General features: G+C 34.6%; 2 pseudogenes; both read left to right on the forward strand.

Moving 5' to 3' along the window:
- The first annotated feature begins 679 nt into the window (after positions 1 to 679).
- On the forward strand, positions 680 to 1,370 carry LOC116092543 (annotated as a pseudogene).
- Positions 1,371 to 1,558: 188 nt separating this feature from the next.
- LOC116092672 lies at positions 1,559 to 2,202 on the forward strand (annotated as a pseudogene).
- The last annotated feature ends 3,856 nt before the right edge of the window (positions 2,203 to 6,058 follow it).

The following is a 6,058-nucleotide window of genomic DNA, read 5'->3' on the forward strand; positions in this document are numbered from 1 at the left end:
GTATACAAACAAGAAACAAACAAAAATAAAGAAAACAAAGCATAAAATATATCTACAGAGAAGCTGCCATATGTCACAGTGTGTCCCATAATATACACCTCAGTCCACACATCTTCACTTGCAAATGTTCACTGCAATGTGTCATTCATTCCTCAGGTACAAGGTCTCTGGCTTCAGTGACACCATCAATATTGGATCCTTACCAGGACTCTTCCTGATTATTCTGTTGTTACAGTGTGTTATACAGCTCTTGTAGCTTTGGATTGGCAGAACCAATCCTTTTCTGTGACCCAAGAATTCACAGATAATGTTGATTTGGGGATGGGCCCACGCAAAGCTCTGGATCTGAACCTGGGTGGTAGCTAAGCTGTTCAGCTGGTTGGCTTTTCCTTAAGTGCAGTGATGGGCCACAACTAGAAGATTGGATTGCCAGAGATGGAGCAACAAGTGAGTGTGTGCTGCATATTGTATTCTGGGAACTGAATTGAGGTTGTCTGGGAGAGTAAGATGCACTCTTAAGCATAGAGATATTTACTATAGCACTATATTTATTCTCAAATTGATTAAAACATGTAAACATAAGCTCTCATGTATTACCCTTGCAAATACCAGGTACAGATTGTAAGTCGAAAATGGTCTGGGGACACCATGCTCATTACTTCTTGACTTTTCTGTCAAGATGCTTATGGAAATTAACTGTGGAGAAGAAGAGATGGAAACTTTTGTCTTTCGGTTACAAATTACTCAGCACATATCCCTCATCTTGAATATTTTCTATTTAAAAGGAACTTTTCCTTCAGAGATTTTAGCAAGTGCTCCCCCATGCACTGGTCAAGATTGACTATGAAAGCTTGACAGACTCTTTCAAGTTGGACAGTTTTAAAGAGTTGAAAATTTCATGATCCGCAAACCTCAGGAGTGTTCCTTGGCAATTATTGTTAGTCTGGCACAAAAGCATTTATTGAGGCATTCCAGAATGATGAAGACATCTCCATGATTGAGCAATTAGGTGTTGGATTCTATTCATCCTACCTAGAAGCACAGAAAATGGTTATGATCACAAAAGTCAACAATGAGTGGTGTACCTAGGAGTTTTTTCCACATGGATCTTACACAAATTATAAAGACAATGATAAACTCATGGCTAGAGAACTAAAGTGATGCTTTGCCTCAAAGAAGACTAAACAGAAAATATAGGAGAAGAGTGTCAAGAAAATCATGAAGAAAAACTCACAATTCATATACTAGGCCCTGTATTTAGAAGAGAATTATAGAAGGATATCAGACATGATGAGGTAGAACAAGAGAAAAGTGGAAAAGATAAAGATGATGAGGAAAGGCCTAAACTTGAAAATATGGGATCAGATTAGGAGGGAATTGTAAAAGATAAGAAAAACAGGAAAAACAAGAAAGAAAGAAAGAAAGAAAGAAAGAAAGAAAGAAAGAAAGAAAGAAAGAAAGAAAGAAAGAAAGAAAGAAAGAAAGAAAAGGAAGGAAGAAAGAAAGAGGAAACAAAGTTTAATTTGATCAGAACAAGTTGAATAACATTTTGTTTATTTGGTACACTAACCCTGATGACATTACTCAAGAGAAACATTATGAATTCTGTAAGAGCCCCACCAACCATTGGGAAGAACATTCAGTAGTCAAGCATTGCTCTGTAGAAGTTCAATTGGAATTCAGGGCATTGCTCTTCATTCCTAAGAGTGCTTGCTTTGACATTTTGAAAACAAGAAGAGCAATATCAACCAGTATCTCCATCAGGTTTTCATGGACATCTGTGATGAACTGATACCTGAGTTATTCAATGTTATTCATGGTGTGGGTAACTTGTAGGACCTGCCCATTAACATCTTTGGAGAAAATTCCCAGCAGTGCAAGATCCTGAAAGGCATCCCTGGAAATACTGTGAAAAGGTTTCTTGAGCTCTTCTCCTTCTCTGAGTTGGCTGAATACAAATAGAAACACAAGAAATTTTATGATTCATTCTCCAATAATTTAAAGCTTGGAATCCATAAAAATCATTCTAAGTGTCCAATTTTCTCCTATTTCATATCTCTAAGCCTGGACAAGAAAGGACTACCTGTCAAAGTATGGGTCTTATGTAAAAGAGACATAGAAGTCAAAGTGAGAACAAAGAGCATATGGCAAACTTTGCCTCTTTTGGAGCACGTGCAGAAATGGGGCATTCAGGTGGTGTAAATGATTAAGTTATTGATGAGTAATGCACGCAGCAGCTTACATAATTTGATGGAAAATGTGTCATCTTTGTAACTAAAGAGGGACTGAAGCTACTAGATGATGAGGAAGAAGATGAAGCAGAAGGAAGTAAAGTTTGAGAATCTCTGCAAGCTCATAATGAAGATCTTGGAATAGAGGATTGAGAAGGTGAAAATCTCATGTAGGCTTGTGTCTTCAACTTGCTGCATTGTTACAAGCAACTGTGGTTGGAAAGCCAAAATGGACTGGACCATAAAGGCTCAGAAACATAGACACATGACTACTGATACCTGTGGCCAGGGAGAAGGCCCAAGACAAATCAGAGTGCCTATGGGCTGTAGAAGTGCCAACCTCCACATGTCCATGGCTCTGTTAGGACTGGGTAACCAGTCGATCATGCCTGCCATCCGCACCTATGGTGGATTTGGCCCACTCCTTACCTGCACAATGCTTCTGTTCTTCAGGCTGGCATGGCGGCTCTACAACTTCCCGTGTCTCTATATCATGGGTTCAGTGATACTAAACGTGCACATGCAGGTTCAAATTGAACTGCTTTGAAGGTCGTCCCCTAAATGAAGGAATCACCTCAGGCTCACCTTGTTGAAGATTTTAAAACATGACTAGAAGAAGGACTTTAACTACCAGCCTGGCAACAGAGAAGAAGTCCATAGGAGATGAAGTTAAACTATTATGCAGCCTTAAGAAAACAACATAAAAAGGAAGCCTTTGCTTAGCAGAACCACCTTCCTGGATGAGTCATCCTTCAGTTGATAAAGAACAAACAACAAATACTAATTGCAAGTTCCCAGTTTGGGAAAAATATCTTGAAGATTGGTTGTCTCTTGAATTTGGGAATATTCTAGAAAGAGATAGCAAGAGAAAAAAACAACAACACTAAACAGAGAACATTGCCTGAAGAAAAACCTGCTTGTCAAAATAACCAGACCAAACAAAGTCTTGAAAAATTGAAATATTTAAGCATGATCCAACCAAGTACTTATCTTGATGGGCTTGATACTGAATTAGAATGATTTTACCTACTTTCTGTGCTGTTCTAAGCTGTTTACAAGGTTGTATGCTTGTCTTAAAATTCTCCTGAATGATGATCAAGATATGAACTTGTTATTGGTAACCATTAAAGGCCAGGATTTCAAGGCAAATAATAGAGTTAAAAAACAAAATAAAACAAAAACAAAAACAGGGACAACAGAAAGTACTAGGATTTCTGGCTCTATTGACTTTTCATATCAGCAATGTTTTCTGTTGCAGGTGAGGGACCAGAAAAAGAATAAAAATAGATTATTCTAAAACATTGTTTTAGATGCTTTTCTTTGTTTGTTTGTTTTTTGTTGTTGTTTTTCCTTGATAGCCATATAGTTCTGACAATGATTTATATGACTATATAAACTGTACTCATTAATGAGAAAACAAGTAAAGGTCATGCTTTATTTTATTTGGGAGAAAGGATTCATGTGGTTCTGTGGGAATCAGAGGTTGATGTTAGAGATTTTCTTTTTCCTTTGGAGGTAGGACCTCTTCCTGTATCTGGAACTCACTGATCTATCAAGGCAGGTAGTTGATCAATTTGACACAGTATTTCTCTGGTCTCATCTTCATCTTTCATTAGGATTTCAGGAATGTGCTACTATATCCAATTCTGTCCCTAGAAGCTGAGGATCCAAACAATTCTTCATGCAATAATAACAAGTATTTTATTGAATAAACAGTCTCCATAGATCCTCTAAACTTTGTGTTGGGCAAAAAACTCAGATTTTAGAAAACCTTTTAGTAGTAATTAATATTATATGATAATATGATGTCTTATCACAATCTTTATATATCAGATATCAAGGGCTGTTGTTCTAAGTACTGTGTGTTTCTGCTCCTCTGTTATAGACAATGGAAAGACTAGTTCTATTTTTATTAAGAGATGAGCTGGTATAACTCTGTTTCATAAAACAGTTTTGACCAGGAGACAGAAATTTGCTTCCCTTCTCACATACTTCTCAACTTCCCCTTTTTAAATGCAGATTAAATGAAGGCTGCATGGTGAATTTTAATATTAGATGTATAACTATTTCAAACTAGCAAACTATTAGTAGCTAATCTAAATAAAATAAAACTTAACAATCTTTTCCTGTAGCTCAGATATAAATAAGGAAATACAATATTTCCCTTATAGCAGTTTTCATATTCAAGAAATAAGACATGTTTTATAGCAACATTGGTTTTAAATCTAGTGCTTTGGTGTTTGATACAAGCTTTAATAGTAAAGATATTTAAGGGTGTATTTGTAAGAAATTATGAATACCATCTATTTGTCAGAATAAAAAAATAAAAATTCAATATCCCATTATTTGCTACCTCAAAATGAAAACAGCTCCCTAAATGTTAACTGGAACTATTAATCCCTTTATTGTAAACATAAAAGCTTAGGACATTCATATAACTTCAATTAGAAACTTGCCATAAATTCTAAATAAAAATTATATGCACAGCAGTATATACTTAAGGTCCACTGTACAAACAGTTATCAAACAGACAACAGAAAAACAGTTAATTTTTTCCCTTCTTTTGCTGCTACTGTAGTTCAATATACCTAAAGGCATATTTTCATTCAGTAACTTTATTATTAATTTGCTGTCTCTGTAACTCATCTTTTACTTCTTGATGTTCAGAAAGACTATCATGAAAAGGCAGTCTTCAAGGGCTCTGTAATAATACATAACATTTATTGAAATGTATTGAGTATACAAATTAAGATGCAATATGCCAATCAGTGTCCACAGAAAGATCATGCATTGGATATTATGGTCAACTCAATTTATTAAATTATTAAATGTAAATACAGAATAGACCCATAGATTCACAGCTACCTAATAAATCTATATTCCAACAAGACAAGCTCCTGATTCTATGTATTGACACTCCTTAGAGAGTAATAGCAAATTTAAAACTTAAAATAAGAAAGAAGGAAGAAATTATATATATAAGAAGAAAATGGAGCAATTTCCCTTTGTATTGGGATAAATGCAGAATAAATAAGACTTGAAGCAATGGAAATAGCAGCTGACCTGCAATGTGGATAAAGAAAATTACAGAGGGCCCTACCCTTTCATGAAGAGCTACAGGCAATTAAGGATGGCTGATTGTTTCAGAAGCAGTTTTCTTCCAGGATATGCATTGATAGGTTATCCAATCCCAATGGGCAGCCTAAATACATGTAAATATTAGAGGAAAGAAAAAATATTTTATAATTCCATCTTGAAGCAATTGAGTTCAAAATTAAAATGGAACTTTCAGTTATTCTAAGAAAGGTTATATTTCAGTGGTAGTAAACACAACACACTTTGTCCCTACTTTAAATACATTTAAAGTAATTTGGTTTCAAAGAAGAGGATGCAAATAATGTTTATGTACAAATTAGTAATTTTGTGTCTTATATATTGTTTCAGTTCATGCTTTCAACTAAATATTAGTTGAAATCTATAGATTTGGGGTTAGAAACTCTATAATAAAATTTACATGCACTTTTATATTTATTGGCATATTTTGACCTTTCCTCTGACCTGACTGAACATTACAGTACTCCAAATGTGGTATTTAAGTATATATGATTTCTCTTAAAAATTAAAATAAAATATAACCCTAACATCACTATCTTCTTCAACTATAATATAATATATTTTTATATGTGGTCAAATATTATTTCTAAGTTGTGCAGGGCACTTTGGGAGTTAACTTTGGCTGAGTTCTTGCTTGTGATTAATTGTGAATGATCCAGCTGACATCTGTCTTTGTATTTATTTATTTATTTTTATTTTTATTTTTTTTTTTT

Source organism: Mastomys coucha, chromosome X (assembly GCF_008632895.1).
Source record: "Mastomys coucha isolate ucsf_1 chromosome X, UCSF_Mcou_1, whole genome shotgun sequence".
NCBI lineage: Eukaryota > Metazoa > Chordata > Mammalia > Rodentia > Muridae > Mastomys > Mastomys coucha.